Raw genomic sequence first — 18040 nt, forward strand, 5'->3', positions numbered from 1 at the left:
AACTTGTGGAATAAAATGACTGGCAAAACTGTTTAGGGAAACCGTCTCCAAATCATTTTAACAAATTTCATACAAACAGAAATACAACTAGACCAGGCAGAAAAGAACTAGTGATTCTGACATGAGAAATGAGTTATTCTCATTTCTCCTAGTCCATGAGAGAAAGACTATATTTTCACATATTTTTGTATTTTGCGTTACTGGATTCAAAAACAATAAGACACATGCCAAAATGTTAATAAAGCCTCCCCTAGAAAACAGGAAGAGAGGTAACGGAATTGGAATTCTTATTGTTTATTTCATTCTGAATTTTTAAATTTTTAATGAAAAGCCTCTGTTACTGTTGTGTTAAAAAAATTTTAAATAATTTAAAAAATAAAAACAATCTTATAAGAAATAATATTGTCAATGGTGTGACTACAATACCCTGCTTTCTCTTAAACAACAAATTTTTAAAATTGTTTCCAGCAAATTGTCTATTATGCGGTATGGTACTAATTAATAGCCTTTATAATTCAGGAAATATTCAGGGATGCATCCATTGCCACTACTTGATTTTTTTACTTTGCAACAAGAGATCTTGCCATTAAGGCATATCATTCATCAAAATGACAATTCTTCATATACACTTTAAACGTATGTTGAAATCACATGTCACAAGTCTTTTTTTCTTACCCTAACATTCATAGGGTATGTTTTCCTTCCTCTCAAACTCTCTTACAATGCATTTTATTTAATTTTTTTTTTAGACAGTCTCACTCTGTCACCCAGGCTGGAGTGCAGTGGCCACCTCTGCCTCCCGAATTCAAGCGATTCTCCTACCTCGGCCTCCTAAGTGGCTGGGATTGCAGGCACCCACCACCACACCCAGCTAATTTTTGTATTTTTAGTAGAGATGAAGTTTCGCCACATTAACCAGGCTGGCCTCGAACTCCAGGCCTCAAGTGGTGAGTCCTTCTCAGCCTCTCAAAGTGCTAGGATTACAGGCATGAGCCACTGCACCTGGCCAGGATGCGTTTTTTATGATGGAAAATTTAAGTCATTTTTTCAATTGGAAATTTGTTGACACTTGCTGTAGGTTTAAATTTTTTTTTTAGTGAAGAACATATTCAGAAGTTCATGTCGAAATTAGGGAATCCAAATCCAAAATTCAAATTTCAAAAAACGTCACAGCTCAAACTTGAAATTCCAGATGCTTAAAAAATTATTGAAGGTGGAAAATATTTTTTGTCTCTGAAGGGTTTATTTTTAAGCCTATTTTTCAACTTCGCTGAGTTTGGTTTCAAGCCAGTTTGGACTAAACTAAAGTCTGAAAAAGAGTGGGAAAAAATCAGTAATTCAAAGTGATTTCAAACTTGGACATGTGACCTAGCATGACTCATATGGGGAGAGAAAACTGTCCAAATGTCCACGGCCTTACACAACTCTACATTTTTGATCTTGGCAAATCCTAATGATTCACACTTGACTTAAAAATATAGCACATACAAGATTTCTAAGCCCATACTCAATATAAAACTACACTTTTTATCTATTAAATTGGTTTATATACAAGTTACATTTTCACTCTTTTAAACTAAAACAGATTTATATATTTGACCCAGAGATTCTTCAGAATTCATCTTCCACCAATACGGAGTGAAATGAAGCCAGATAAAGAACATTATTCAAGTGCATGAAAACAATATCTATATTAGAACTGACTGGTATTTGCAGTAGTATCAACCACATATTTATACAGTTAAGTGTTCCAACAATACCACTTAAACTGAGCAATAAAAAACATCGTTTGGACTTTTGACATTGCTTTCCGAACTCAAATGCAGGGCTATAGTAAAACATAACTATAATCTTTAATTTTTGTGTACTTTTTACCTGCAGTATATATGTTCTATGTATGGGGTGTGTGTGTGTGTGTGTATGTGTGTCTGTGTATAGTGTCTTAAAGCCTGAGTTCAAAATAATAAAAGACTTTGTCAGAGATAAAAATACAAGTTAAAATCCTAGAAGAAAAAGAAAGTTAAGCAATGCCAGGTAGAAATGTTTACAAATATACACACATTATTTTATGAAACAAGAAACAGATTTGAGGCCAATATGTTTGTTATTAAAGAAATTAAATAGAATTTGTCTATGGTTGCTGAATGTCAGAATTTACAAAGTACCGACATTACTATGTGCACTATGAAAAATGATAAGGCACAAAAGATAAGATTATTTCAAAACTTCTACATCTGTTTGACAAAGTGGCACATAGATTCATGATAAATTGAACTACTTAGTTTAATCTGCTTATACTCAATCTTGCTCACAAAGGATCTAAGATCTAGAAAAATTTAGCTATTAATAAATATAAAGTGTTTATATTCCATATTCTCCAAAGGATTTGAGAGAGGGAAAGTTAGTAATAGAGCCATGTGTATAATACAGGTAAGAAATTATACAAGGTAAAAATGCCATAAGTTCCAAATGAAAAGAATAGACAATAGTAAAAGCGGAAGAGAAACAACAGCAAGACTGACACAACATGATTAACTTATTGATCCAAGTAACACCTCATAGTAACAATTAGCACTTTATAGTCATCATTTCATTAATCATCTCATCAACAACCACCTTGGGAGAGTTTATAATTATCTGTGTTCTGGCACAGCCAGAAACTCAGTGCAGATTGTCTTCTAGGTTGAAAGTCTGAGCTCCATGCATTAATTAAGCTATTACACAACCATATCTATTTTATGTCCATCTCTGGTTTGCGAGGCCTCAAAACATTTAGAATCTCATCAGTACTTTTACTCTGGTCACCAGAGTACTGCAAGAAAGTATCCAAATGAGCTCAATATTTTTTCCAACGGTCATTGAATGAACAGTGCCAAGCCACTTCGGAAATCAGAGTCAGACAGGCATTTTGTGTTTCTTAGGAAAAATAAAACCAGTTTTAATGTTGACCACTTGTCAAATAGCATCACATCAGGAATACACTTTTCAATGATAGGCAATACTACACATGACAGCTGCTGCCTCTCTTCCAAAGACAATGGTGTTGTCACTGTTTCTTCAAGATACTATCCTGGTGGAAATGTTTTCCACTCTGATCCAGGCCATGAGGAAATCTTCCAGGCATTGAATATAAGCAAGGTTGTCCATGACTGTGGGAAAGGTTGTCAGTTCTGGGGAAATTAATTCTTATGAGAGAACTGATGTATACACATTATTTCAAGGCAAGTTAAAGATTCCTTTTAAGGATTCTAGATTCATTCCTTTCATCCCTGAGAATGTGAACTCATTTCTGGTATTTAAAAGAAGTGAAACTTTCCACATGAAACTACATATTTTCTTGTCTGTTTTGTCTTTCTTTTACAATAACTGAATACCATGCTAAGTAAGTCAGTGCTTCTATGAGATGATTGAAAATTATAGATAATCACAATAAAACACTTTTTAAATTAGCAGTGATGCCTAAATTTAGACTAATTCTTGAAATTAGAATAAAGTAGTTCACAAAGAACATGGACTTATTTCAAAATTTAGGCTTCATTTAATTTTTTATCTTAAAAAATAACATTTAAGAGTTAGAAAGTACATATTTGTACTGTTACATTTACTGCAGGAATGTTTTATGTGTATACTTTTGGAATATTATGTGTATAACATAAGTCTGTATCAGAAGAAAGTAAGGGAAAGAAAAATGAAGGGAGAGAGTGAAGGAGAAGTTGAGGGGGATGAAGAAAGAAAAGGAGGAAGAAGAAAGATAAGAAAGAAGAAAGCAGTAAGGGAAAGAAAGAGGGAAGAAGAAAGGGAAGAGTGTAGGGGTAAAAGACAAAGAGAAAGAATGTTGAAGAATTTTAGATAAAATTAAAGACGACTTTGACCACAGTTGGAATCCCACCTCCCAGTCTCCCCTGACAGAAAGTATCCCCTTTCATGAGTGTTATGTGTATCATTCTAGTCCACTCTGAAGTTTTATGTTTGAGATTTAGTCCATCACACTAATCACATACGCAGTATCATTTGATGAGTCACTTTGTCATTCTGCATCATGATTTGAGTTATATTTTTGTAGGTTGTATGTGTCCAGGAAATTATTTCTTCTAGGTTTTCCAATTTGTAGACGTATAATTGTTCATAAAAGTCTCTCATGATCCTTTATATTTCTGTGGTATCAGTTGTAATGTCTCCCTTTTCATTTCTGATTTTATTTATTTGAATTTTCTCTTTTTTTCTTAGTATGGCTAAAGATTTGTCAATTTTATATTTTCAAAAAACAACTCAGTTTCTTTTATCTTTTCTATTGTTTTTCTAGTCTCTGTTTCACTTATTTCTGCTCTATTATTGTCTCCTTCCTTGTACTGACTTTGGGGTTAATTTGTACTTCCTTTTCTTCTTCCTTGAGGTGTTACTTTAAGTTGTTAGAGATCTTTCTTCTTTTTTGGTGTAGGTGTTTATTGCTAAAAACTTCCCTCTTAGAAATGCTTTTCTGCATCCCATAAGTTTGGCATGTTGTGTTTTCATTTTCATTTGTCTCAAAATATTTTTTAATTTTCCTTTTTTATTTTTTTGAGACAGAGTTTCACTCTTGTTGTCTAGGCTGGAGTCGGCTCATTGCAACCTCTGCCTCCCAGGTTCAAGCGAGGCTTCTGCCTCAGCCTCCCAGGTAGCTGGATTACAGGCATGCACTACCACACTGGACTAATTTTGTATTTTTAGTAAAGATGGGGTTTCCCCATGTTGGCCAGTCTGGTCTCGAACTCCTAACCTCAGGTGATCCACCTGCCTCGGGCTCCCAAAGTTCTGGGGCTCCCAAAGTTCTGGGATTACAGGCGTGAGCCACCGCACCCGGCCTAATTTTCCTTTTGATTTCTTCTTTCTCATTGGTTGTTCAGGAACATGCTTTTAATTTCCACATACAGAAGCGCTTCAGTATCTGTTGGGGATTGGTTGCAGGACCCCCATGGATACTGAAATTTACAGAAGCTCAAGTCCCTGATACAAAATGGCATAGTATTTGCATATAACCTCCGCACACCCTCTCAGATACTTCAAATCATCTATAGATTACTTACAATACCTAATTCAATGTAAATATGATGCAAACAGTTGTTATGCTGTATTTTTTATTTGTATTACTTTTACCATTATACCCTTTTGTATATTTTTCTCCATATATTTTTGATCCACAGTTGATTGAATCCATATGGAACCCACAGATAGGAAAGGCCTGCTGAATTTGTGAATTTTCCAAAATTCCACCTGTTACTGATTTCTAGTTTCATTCCATTCTGACCAGAAAGTGTACTTGATATGATTTCAATCTTCTTAAAATTGTTAGGACTTATTCTGTGGCCTAACATCTGAATTATCCTGTAGGACGTTCCATGTGCACTTGAGAAGAGTGTACATTCTGCTGCTGTTGGATGGAATGTTCTGTATCTGTCTGTATCTGTCCTCCATTTTGGTTACTCAATATTATAGTTAGCAGCTTTACATCTACATTCTTAAATATTGATTGCCCATAATTTTCCTTTTCTGCACTATTCTGATCCAGTTTTAAAGTCAGTTTTTACTAACCACATTTGAAAAGCCAAACAGCTATTTTTCTATTTTCTGGAAGAAGTCAAGGAATTTGGTAAACCTCATCTAGAAACTTTCTGGGCCTGAGGCTTATAATTGGGAGTGAGTGGGATATTTTTCTTCTACTTTGATTTTTTTTTAATGGTTATTAATGTACTCAAGGTTTTTTTAATTTCTTCTAGTGTCAATTTTGGCAATTTATATTTCTGTAATTTTTCAAATTTGTTCACATATCTTTATAAATACTTTTACTATATTTTCATGTTTCATTTGTAGTTATTTATTCTATATATAATAACATACCCTCTCTCTTGTTCTCTTTCTCTTTGTCTCTCTCTCCCAAATCACTCTGATCAATGCTTTGCATATCTTAGTAATGTATTGGTTATAGCACTCTATCATTTTTGGTTTTTTGTTTTGTTTTGTTTTGTTTTGTTTTGTTTATTTTTGAGACGGAGGCTCTCTCTGTCGCCCAGGCTGGAGTGCAGTGGCGTGATCTCGGCTCACTGCAACCTCCGCCTCCCGGGTTCACGCCATTCTCCTGCCTCAGCCTCCCCAGTAACTGGGACTACAAGGGCCCACTACCCCGCCTGCCTATTTTTTTTTTTTTTTTTTTTTTTTTGGTATTTTTAGTAGAGATGGGGTTTCACCATGTTAGCCAGGATGGTCTCGATCTTCTGACCTCGTGATCCGCCCGCCTTGGCCTCCCAAAGTGCTGGGATTACAGGCCTGAGCCACCGTGCCCAGCCAGTACTCTATTGTTTACTTATAGTTGTGTTCTCTATATCCCTGATATTTACATGTATCTTTTCTATATTTTTTCTTTCTTGTTTACTTTTTTAACGAAAACATAAAGAATGGTCACATTAACCACTTACATCACTGCCTAGCTTAGGAAAGTAAACCTTACTATAAGAATTCAAACCCCTATTTGCTCTTCCTCAAAGAAATCTATGCACCAACACCAGAGCAAGGTACTCTCCTAAATTTTTTGTGCATCATTCCTTTGCATTGCTTTATACTGCCACTATGTACATAGATTTTCCTGAGCAATGTATAGTACTGTTTTGCCTATTTGTAAAGTTTGTCTCACTGAACTTGTATCTGTGAGATTCATCCATGTTTCTTGAATCATCTCCCAAATACTAGAGGCACTGGCTTCTCTGCCTCAGTCTCTGCTGTTAGGGGAAGCCAAACTAGGATGCTTTCTACTACCAGTGCATTGAGAGATCTTTTACATCATTAATCATAAAGAAGTGTTTAATATTTTAATATTTCTGCATCTTTTGAGATGATCCTTCATCTCTTATTTGAAGAATTAAACTAATTCCTCTTTTATTCCTTTGATTCTTTTATTTTCAATAATCCTCTTATTCCTGGGAAAACCCAGTTTAAATTGATCTAATTTTTTATTTTATTGATAATGTTTTATTTAGCATTTTACATCTATGATCATAAGCGAGATTAGCCCATAATTTTCATTTCTAATATTTTCCTTATCCAATTTAGGTAGCAAGGTTATACTAGTCTCATGTAAAACCATTAGAAGATGTCCCTCTTTTTGATTCTCAAGGAAAAATTAGGGTTTTTTGACTGTTTGATTTAAATTACCTCTGAAACCATGTGGAACTGGCTTTTGTGTGAGTACCTTTCCAATCTTAATTAAACTTATATAATGAGGAGAAGATTCATGCATTTTATTTCATCTTGAATCCACTCTTAAGCTGTAGCTTTTCTAAGAAATTCTCACTTTATCCAAGTTTTTGTGTTTGTCAAAAGTTAATTTCATAGTTTTACTTTTTAGTCAACATTATCTATAACTGTTTTCTTTTTCATTTCTAATATTGTTTATTTGTGTTGTTTCATATTTTCTGAGAACCCAAAAATGTCTATTTTATTAGTTTTTTTCAAAAAATGAACTTTTGCCTTACTTGATTCTCTCTACTGTATATTTGTTTTTCATTTAATTAATTTCCCCTTATCTTTATAGTTTCCTTCCTTCTGCTTTCTCTGTGTTTATTTTGTTGTTCTTCTACCTTCTTAAGTTGCTTAGCTCATTTATTTTCAGCTTTCTTCTTTTCTAGTATAAGCATTTAGAGCTGTAAATTCACCAGAAAGCATGCTTCAATTGTATCTTGCAATTTGGGCATGTATTTGTTATTACTCACCTTTGGCTATCAGTTCTTTAGAAATGCTTTCTAAAATTAATTTTCAAAGATATAAATTTTCCCCTATGTAACTATTTATTATTGATTTCTGACATGGAAAAATGGTCTAGATGATAAAAATTCTACAAAATTGTAGATAGGGTTGATTTTGACAACTCTCCCTTGTATAATTGAGAATATGGTTTATTGGGTAAGGTCGATTTTGACAACTGCTCCTTGTATAATTGAGAATACGGTTTATTCTTTCATTGGGGGTCATTTTTCTTAATCTCAAGCTTGCTAATGATGTTATCTAAACTTTTAATACACTCATAAAAATGTTTTGCTGCTTGATTCATCAGTTGTTCAGAGGAATTTGTAAATTCTTACACTGTTATTGTAGATTTATGGCCTTATACATTTTTTGAGGCTATGCTAAAAAGTTTATAGTTTGCAATTAAATGTTTATCATCATATAGCAATACTCTTTATGCTTAATGATATTTTACCTTGAAGACTATCTTGACTGGCCTATCTCTTCACCATGATGTTAGTGGATTGGGGTGTAGTATATCTTTTCCCCTTTACTTTTGACCTTTCTCTGTACTCATAATTTAGATGTTTCTTTCATTCTCCTTAACAATCTATAACTTTAACTGTCAAGTCTATTGAATTTATAGTAATTGCTATTACTAATAGATCTGAATTTATTTCTACAATTTTGTTTTGTGCTGCATCTCCTGATTTTGCAATAGTTTTCTCTGTTCTTTCTTTTGGTCTAATTAAGTTTTGTTGTTTTACTCCAATGCTCCAACACAATGTATCTAGGTGATGATATTTTTAAAATGTATCCTATTGTAGATTTCCCAATGATCCACATTTTTCATTGGTTCAGAAAGTTCTGCTTGGGCATCACCTTTCCATCATTCTCTATTACTGGATGTCCTGAAATGTGGAAGGGCAAGTCTACCATCCCCAGCTTTCATGAGTGAAGGTTTTTCGGCCTGTTTATTCATGTCCTAGTTCAGTTGTGTCACTGTAATGAGAAAAGTCATAAAACAGAAGAAAAGATCAATTGAGATATGCATTTAAGATTTGTTAGGCATTTTGTGGAACTACAGTGTCTCTTACAGCTTTTCTGTGTTAAAAACAAAAAGATCCTTACCCTCACACTGACCCATTTGCCACAGCCATCATTAATTACACTGTGACAGATACAAGTGATTCTATGAAGGCAACAAGGAAGCTTCATGTTCGATATTAAGTGTTACAGACGTGTGACGACATCTGTGGTCTCTCACAGACTGGGAATTAAGAGATGTGGTTTTTTTAGGCCACATTTCTGTCATATGCTACAACCTTGCCTTGGCCCGTAGTATACCTTCTCGGTGCCTGTGAAACATGTCATCACTGTATTTGGAAGATTAATAGATTTGCAGATTCACAACCAAGAGGTGGGATGGAGAAATCTCTAGAGAGCACTTATCATATGAAAAGCATATTCATTATTATGATAGGATTTGGTGATTTCATATTGCTTTCATAGTACAAGCTAGAGAGGGTGCATTTGCCAAATTCCTCTTACATGGTGAAGATAGCAGTCGGACTTTTAGTTAAAACTCTAAACCTGGTAAATAATCAGGATTATATGAGAAGGTTCTTATAAATAGAGGTGACTCTCACTGTAGGCTTTAAATATCATCCATCCTCTCCTCCAGGCTAAACCTTTCCCAGTTACCTTTGGTGTATTTTCTTCACCGCTCTTTCCACAAAATATGGTTAGATTTTTGTTTGTTTGTTTGTTTGTTTTTGGACAGTCTTCCTCAGTGGACTACGTGGCCCACAAAGACAGAGATGTTGACTGTTATTATCTTCATTCTGTGCATAAAGCTTACCCCAGGGCCTAGAACCTGGTAGGGGCTCAGTAAATATGTGAAGTGATGAGGAAATAATTTCTTCCAACATTCCTGTTGGATTTCTGTAATCCAACAGAAATCTCTTTAGTGTGACCCAGGAATCTGTGTGTAAAGTTCTGGAGACGATTTTGATGACCAACACATTGAAGAACACACTGGTTTATGACAAAGTGGCTTTGTCATAACTAAGGACAATATATCAGAATTTTTGATGGCATGGAAGCAGGGCCAGCTTAATGAGGGTTTGATTAGGAGCTCTCAGAAGGGCTCCTTTCCCTCCCCGTCCTGCACATGAGGCTCAGTACTCTGCAGTTTTGATGTTCTTATTTTTATCTTTGAATTTGTGTTTGTAAGTGAAGTCCGATGGGGTCATAGAGCATGAGCAGAGGCTTGGAGCCTCTGCTCAGAAGCACCTGCTTCTCACCACTTTGCTACCTCCCCAGTAAGGGCTGCAGCTGCCTGCACCAACCCCTGCCCAGTGACCCTGCTACTCTTGCCCCAGGTGAGATCAGAGCACAGGTCTAGGAAGCAATAGAGTCCAACCCACACACCAAGTCATGGTATGTGACCCTTGGATGCCAGCGAGGGTACAGAAGTTTGATGTTAAATAACAAAGAATGCCATAACAGGTCAATAGAGACAACAGAAAAAAAGGAAAATGCTTTTTTCCTGCATTTTGAGTAAGGAGCCTAGCATTTTTCTTTTATAGTCAACAATTTATGTAGCCAGCTGTGGGGACAGGAGATATTACTTTGACAAAAAGGGCATGTATGTATATTTCCAGTTGAGAAACACCATTCCCAGGTTTACTTTCTCAATTAAGACATATTATCACCCAGTGGATGGTGGTGCCTAGGTGTCTTTTGCTCCAGTTAGACTTTTTTATAACTGACACGGAGAGTTACTTCTTTTCAACTAAATTAAGCTGTCTTGATACAAATGTGATTTTACTAAAATGTTAAGAATAAATATTAACTATTTTATTGCAAAATGTATTTTATATCACAATTTGAAGAATTGCATACAAGCAACTTATTCCCTAACCCTTATAATTATAAATTTCTATTCTTCAGTCTTTCTATTTCAAACTTATGTTGTTCCCCTCCTCTCACTGCCTACAATACCTAAAGACTTCTAGCTTGCTTTAGAGGAAGTTCCAGTAGCTTCTAGTTGACGCTCTCGGCCTGTTTGTTGTTCAACCTCTTAAGTCTATGCCCAAGAGTTTTTCTTTCTCTAGAGTGCTCTATTCTTCCCTCATGTAAATTTACAGAAGTCTCTCAAGTGTTGGGTGTCAGCGGAAAACCTCAAGTCCCCAAGAAGTAGCCCATTTAACACCAAATGCTGAGATAGCTAAGAAGTTGCCTGGGAAATGCTGAGCCACTTAGTTTAACAATAAACTCTGATACTGAAGCAGGCTATGCTGAGACAGCTTGACCACCAACAAGAAATACCAACTATTGTTCTTGACCATGTCTCAGTCTTGCCTCACTGCTTGTGTGGTTTCACCAATATGTGACCACAGTTTCATGTTTTAGGAGCTTGTTTCCTGTCTATCTGCCATGCCATGTATCTCTAAGTTTCTCCAGAGGGGGCTGTTTATCCAGCAAAGGTACAATTTTATTCCCATTATTGGTTATTCATGAGCAATGACCTCCCTTTTTCCATCACTCCTAGCCAATTAGGGATTTCCTGATCTTGTTCTTAATTCTACTCACCAAGCTTAACCTGGAGTGCCTAATCCAGCCTCCTGTCATCTGTAAAATACACCTGTGTACCCTTCACCAGCAGCAACCGACAGTCAGTTACTTGATCTTGCCCCAAAATCTATTCACCAAACCCCAGTCTACAGCACCTAATTCAACTACAGGCAACTTGCATAACACTAGCATTGAGCAAGTTGGAGCACAATGCTAGTGTGCACCCACTTCATGGGTACCCTCTGGGCCCCAGAAGAGGGGTATGACCTCTCCCCATCAAAATGAATCACAGCTCCAAAGCACAGCTTTTCAATTCTGATTTATTTCTAAACTTATGATCTTTCTAACAGGTTGCAGGACCAGAGCTCTTCTTGATGGATAAAACCATAGAAAAGTGTTCAAAATCCTTATGAGGAAGTTGTGCAAGTTGCCTCATGCTTAGAGGATGCTACCTCATTGGGACAAAGCCTACTTGGCAGACTAGACCAGGACAGCCTTTGTGAACCCAGGTGGGTAGGGTCATGTCCTTGCTGATCCACCACTGCCTTTGGATCTAACACCCAATTTCCTATAGGTGCAGATGGAAATGGCTGACAGAGAAGAGAGGGAACAATGTTGAAGGCAAATTACCATTTATATATATTTAGGATGTGAACATTATACCAGGGCCTTCTCTAATAAGCACTGATCTTTTAAGAAAAAGGAAATTCTCAATACTACTGTATGGAAAACTCATGTTCCTGCCCAATACCTGTGGTCCTGTCCAGGATCAGCTCATTTTTTTCTTTCTTTAACTATAAACATCCAGAAGCTCCATCTTCCAGACTGCCTCTATCATTAAATCAAGAGCTTCTAAAGGTACTTAAAGTCCTTGGAATTGTATGTCAAATAATGTGTCCATGTTTGCTTCAGAATTTTTTAAAGGAAGAAGTGCAATAGATTTCATTAGATTTTAAAGGGTGTCTATATTTGTTCATTCTCATGTACCCACAAGGACATACTGCAGACTGGGTAATTTATAAAGGAAAGAGATTTAATTGACTCACAGTTCTGAAGGACTGAGAAGGCCTCAGGAAACTTATAATCACGGCAGAAGGGGAAGCACACACATCTTTCTTCACCACATGGGAGGAGAGAGAAGAATGAGAGCTGAGTCAAAGGGGAAGCCCATTAAAACACCATCAGATTTCATGAGAACTTACTCACTATCATGAGAATAGCATGGGGAAAACCACCCCCATGATTCAGTTACCTCCTACTGGGTCCCTCCCACCATACACGGGGATTATGGGAACTACAATTAAAGGTGAGATTTGGTACAGTCAAACCATATCATTGCAGTCCTAGTCCTTCTCAACTCTTGTGTCCATACATTTCAAAACACAGTCATGCCTTTCTAACATCCCTCAAAGTCTTAGCTCATTCCAGCATTAACCCAAAAGTCCAAGTCCAAAGTTTCATCTTAGACAAGGCAACTTCCTTCAGCCTATGAGCCTGTAAAATCAAAAACAAGTTAGTTACTTCCTAGATACAATGGAGGTACAGGCATTAGGTAAATACTCCCAATCCAAATAGGAGAAATTGGCCAAAACAAAGGGGCTACAGGCCCCATGCAAGCCCAAAATCTGACAAGGCATTTATTAAATCTTAAAGCTCCAAAATAATCTCCTTAGACTCCTTAGACTCCATGTCTCACATCCAGGTCATGCTGATGCAAGAGGGGGGACTCCCATGGCCTTTGGCAGCTCCAGCCCTGTGGTTTTCCAGGGTACAGCCCCCTCCAGGCTGTTTCACAGACTGGTGTTCAGTTCCTGCAGCTTTTCCAGGCACAAGGGTATAAGCTGTAGGTGGATCTACCATTCTGGGATCTGGAGGATGGTGCCCCTCTTCTCACAGCTCCACTAAAGACAGTGCCCCAGTGGGGACTCTGTGTGGGGGCTTCGACCCCACATTTCCCAACTGCACTGCCCTAGCAGAAGTTTTCCACGAGAGCTCCACCCATGCATCAAACTTCTGCCTGGACATCCAGGCACTTCCATACATCCTCTGAAATCCACGTGGAGGTTCCCAAACCTCAATTCCTGACTTGTGTGCACCCACAGGCTCAATGCCATATGGAAACTGTCAAGGCTTAGGGCTTGCACCCTCTGAAGCTATGGCCTGAGCTGCACCTTGGCCCCTTTTAGCCACATCTGGAGTGGCTGGGATACAGGGCATCAAGTCTCTAGGCTGCATACAGGAGGGGGGCCCTGGGCCCTGACCCATGAAACAATGTTTTCCTCCTAGGCTTCTGGGTGTGTGATGAGAGGGGCTGCTGCAAAGGTCTCTGACATGCCCTGGAGACGTTTTCCCCATTGTCTTGGTAATTAACATTTGACTCCTGGTTACTCATGCAAATTTCTGCAGAGGGCTTGAATTTCTCCCCAGAAAATGAGTTTTGCTTTTCTACTGCATCATCATCCTGCAAATTTTTCAAACTTTTATGCTCTGTTTCCTCTTGAACACTTTGCCACTTAGAAATTTCTTCCACCAGATACTCTAAATCATCTCTCTCAAGTTCAAAGTTGCAAACTTTCCCACATTTTCCTATTTTGTTCTGAGTCCTCCAAACCATTCCAACCTCTGCCTATCACCCAGTTCCAAAGTTGCTTTCACATTTTCAGGTATCCTTATAGCAGCACCCCACTCTCTGTGGTACCAATTTACTGTTTTAGTCTGTTCTCGCACAGCTATAAGGACACGTATGAGACTGGGTATTTTATAAAGGAAAGAGGTTTAATTAGTTCCACAGGGCTGGGGAGGTCCACAGGCAGGAGGATAAAGAAAAATGAGAATCGAGCCAAGGGGGAACCCCCCTATAAAACCATCAGATCTCATGAGAAATTACTATCACAAGAAGAGCATGGGGGAACCACCCCCATGATTCAATTACCTCCCACTGGGTCCATCCCACCACACATGGGGATTATGGGAATTACAGTTCAAGATGAGATTTGAGAGAGGGCACAGCCAAACCGTATCAATGTCTGTGGTCCAAAAATGTTTTAAATCTCAGTTGAATTGTGAACAAGTGTCTTTATCAACCAAGATGTGAGCTATGAAGACATTTTAGACCAGTGCCATTCTTGTAGTCTTAGAAGACCCTGGCCAGTGGGTATCAATCAAACTTGAATCTTATAATTCATGAGCCCCCAAACTATGAACCATAGTCAAAAGTCATGTCAGGACATCATTTGGGACAGTGGTTTTCAGAATGTGTCAATAGTGGTTAGGATTCCGTGGATGGTTCGGGATTTTCTGTATGTTTGAAAAACATAAAAACATTAGGACCAAGATGGGGAGAATCCACTTCCAGCTGCGAGCACATTAATTCTTTTGTTATATGGTTTATAGACTGCAGTTATGGTTCATTGCCAGTTTTTCAAAGTTATATTAGAGAAAGAAGGTATTAAACTTTGTTTTAAGGTTTGAAAGTTACAGCTCTAAGATATCACAGCTCGTTTTTTCACTGACGGGGACTAAATAACTTCACCAGCAACTATTACTGAATTTATTAATGGATGCTACTATCAGCATATACACTACCTATGCTCACATTGGCAAATAGAATTCTTCTCATGCTGACTGTAGCCAATTGGTGAAGGACACCTAGAAGACATTCCTCAGAAGGATTCTGAGCCAGGCTGGCTCAGCGGAAAACAGGGCTAGTAATAATAATGTCTACCATGATCTCATGAAGGTATTGTGTATTTCAGACTCCTATTGTGGGTCATCTGGGGAGAATAGCTGGCCTGAGCCTGTGCCACACAAAATATGAATTCCAACATGGTTATATTGTCTCTGTGAAAACCACAACCTAACCTCATAATGATTTTTTATTGATTCCATAGACTAAGCTCCAGAGCCTCCACTCTTCTCAGCCTCACTTCTGCTGCTTTGCCAGACTTGACCTTGGGCACACAGTTATCACTTATATTGGTAAATGTTAAGAAACAATTGAAGAGAGAAACACCCTGACTGTGTTCTGCACAGAAAAGAGTATTAACCTGTAAATGGGGAGTGATGTGGCTCAGATTGTCAAAGCAGTTATTAACTCCTAGTCAACCTTCCAGTCTGAATTCTAGGGAAGTCACTTCTGACTCAGGCTGATGAGTGATTTCCTTTACTCCTCTCTGTTGAAAATTATGTGTGTGTATGTGTGTGTGTTCACACGCATGCATGGATGTGATCACGTATGTCTCTCCTACTAAGCTTTAAGCCCCAGGAAAGTCTTTTTTATGTTTGTAAAAGTGATATGTCATAATTGTACATATTTTGAAGGTACATGTCATATTTTGATACAATGTCCAATTATTAAATCAGGGTAATTGAGATACCCATCACCTCAAACATTTATCTTTTCTTTGTGTAGGAAACATAATCTTTTTCTTCTAGTTAATTTGAATAATACAATAAATTATTGTTAACTGTAATTTCCCTACCATGTTATCGAATGCTAGAGCATATTCCTTCTATCTAACTGTACTTTTGTACCCATTAACTAACTTCTCTTTATTCCTCCTTACTTTCCTTCCTAGCCTCTGTAGTCACCATTCTACTCTCGAGGTCCATGAGATCTACATTTTTAGCCCCTGCATATGACTGACAACATGTGATGATTGTCTTTCTGTGCCTGGCTTATTTCACTTAGCATAATCATTTCCAGTTCCATCCTTGTTACTGCAAATGACAAGATTTTAATAACTAGTAATAGGATTGCTAGATCACACTGTGGTTCTATTTTTAGTTTTTTGAGAAACCTCCATACTGTTCTTCACAGTGACTGTACTACCTTACATTTTTTTCAACAGTGTATGAGGGTTCTTTTTTCTCAACATTCTCACCATCTCTTTTTGATACAAACCTTTTTAGCTGGGGTAAGATGACATCACATTGTGGTTTTGATTTGCATTTCTCTGACGATTAGTGATGTTAAGCATTTTGTCATATACCTATTGGCCATTTGTGTGTCTTCTTTGGATAAATGTCTGTTCAGATTTTTTGCCCTTTTTTACATTGAATTATTTGGTTTTTTGCTATTGAGTTGTTTGAGTTGCATGTATATTCTAGTTACTAATCCCTGGTCAGATGAATACTTTGCAAAACCCCCATTCTGTGGGCTGTCTCTTTATTAATTGTTTCCTTTGCTTTGCAGAAGCTTTTTAGTTTGCTATAATCTCACTTGTCTGTTTTTGCTTTTGTTGCTTGTGTTTTTGAGTTCTTAAACAAAAAATCTTTGCCCAAATCATGTTTTACAGTGTTTCCCCAATGTTTCTTCTTCAATTAGTTTCATAATTTTAGGTCTTAGATTCAACGCTTTAATCCACTTTTATTTGACTTTTGTGTATAATGAGACGTAAGGGTCTAGTTTCATTCTTCTAAATGTAATTACCCAATTCTTCGGTTAAATTTATTCCTAAGTATTTTATTTTTTGTAGCTATTCTATATGAGATTGCTTTCTCGATTTCTTTTTCAGATTTATTGCTGTTAAGTGTACAGAAATGCTGCTGATTTTTGTATGTTGATTTTGTATCCTACAACTTTACTAAATTTGTGTATCAGTTCTATGAGTTTTTTTAATGGAGTCTGGTTTTTCTAAATATAAGAGTATGTCATCTGCAAACAATAATAATTTAACTTCTTTTTTTCAAAATTGAATGTCTGTTTATTTCTTTTTCTTGCCTCATTTCTCGGGTTACGACTTCTAACACTATGTTGAATAAAATTGGTGAAACCAGTGCAATATATTAACTGTGTGATTATTATATGTAGCCTTTATCATGTTGAGGCATATTGTTAATAGAATCAAAAACAAAAACCATATAATTTTTTCAATAGATGCTAAAAAAGCATTCAATAAAACTCAGAAAAGTCTCTTTTGCTCACCATTTTACCTTCAGATTCTTGCATAAAACATCTTATCATATATATTCTATCCTCTTAAGAGTTACTTCTACTAACTTGTTAAAATTAAACCTTACGAAGTGCAAGGGCAGACAACAGAAGGAGAGAAGATGACAACAGAAAGAGAGATGACAAAAGAGGTGGAAAATAAAAGTAAAAGCTTTACATGAGAACCTCATCTACCCACCAGAGCATGTTATCTTTAAGATGGAGAAAGATTGCTCCAGAACATGACTGGGAAAGCCTGAGCCACTCCATTTTAAAACCACCACTAATGTTCAGTTTTGTTGTTTCTGTAGGAGAATTCCCAGGGGCAACTCTGACCCTAGGTTGGCTCCAGACAAGCTGTCTAGACCTTGAAATTTTCTGATAGCCCCTCTGACTTTCCCTGAGCAGCCTAAATATTTCCCAATTTTTCCAGCCTAGCAGTTCCCTATTCCTTGGCCCCATACCATTCTGTTTGAGTTATGCAACAGGAAGTCTGAAGTCAGGTTGGGAAAGAGATAAACAATACCAAGAAAGTGGTGTCCCAGATGCCAAGAAATAGAGGTGTTTTTATGAGAGAGTAATGTAAATATATCAATGAATAGAAATTTTATTAAAAGAGATTTTTAAAAACACCAAAATTGAATAAATAATTAGAGTCAAATGGTGATAAGGGATATGAAGAAAATGAAACAGGGATGGGGAGAGAAAATGGCAAATAAAAGGAGGAGGACAGCAATGTGTTTAATCATGCAATTAGGGAAGGCCTCTTTGAAAAGG

At 37.0% G+C, this 18040-nt stretch overlaps 1 long non-coding RNA gene across 1 annotated transcript in view; it reads right to left on the reverse strand.

The window, feature by feature from the left end:
- The window catches only part of LOC102114843 (uncharacterized), a 29980-nt gene extending 17527 nt beyond the window's left edge, over positions 1-12453 (reverse strand). The window contains exon 1 of the long non-coding RNA XR_001489968.4: positions 12378-12453. This is a non-coding gene — a long non-coding RNA (uncharacterized lncRNA). The remainder of the gene's footprint in view (positions 1-12377) is intronic.
- Between the last annotated feature and the right edge of the window lie 5587 nt (positions 12454-18040).

This window comes from Macaca fascicularis, chromosome 4 (assembly GCF_037993035.2).
Source record: "Macaca fascicularis isolate 582-1 chromosome 4, T2T-MFA8v1.1".
Taxonomy (NCBI): domain Eukaryota; kingdom Metazoa; phylum Chordata; class Mammalia; order Primates; family Cercopithecidae; genus Macaca; species Macaca fascicularis.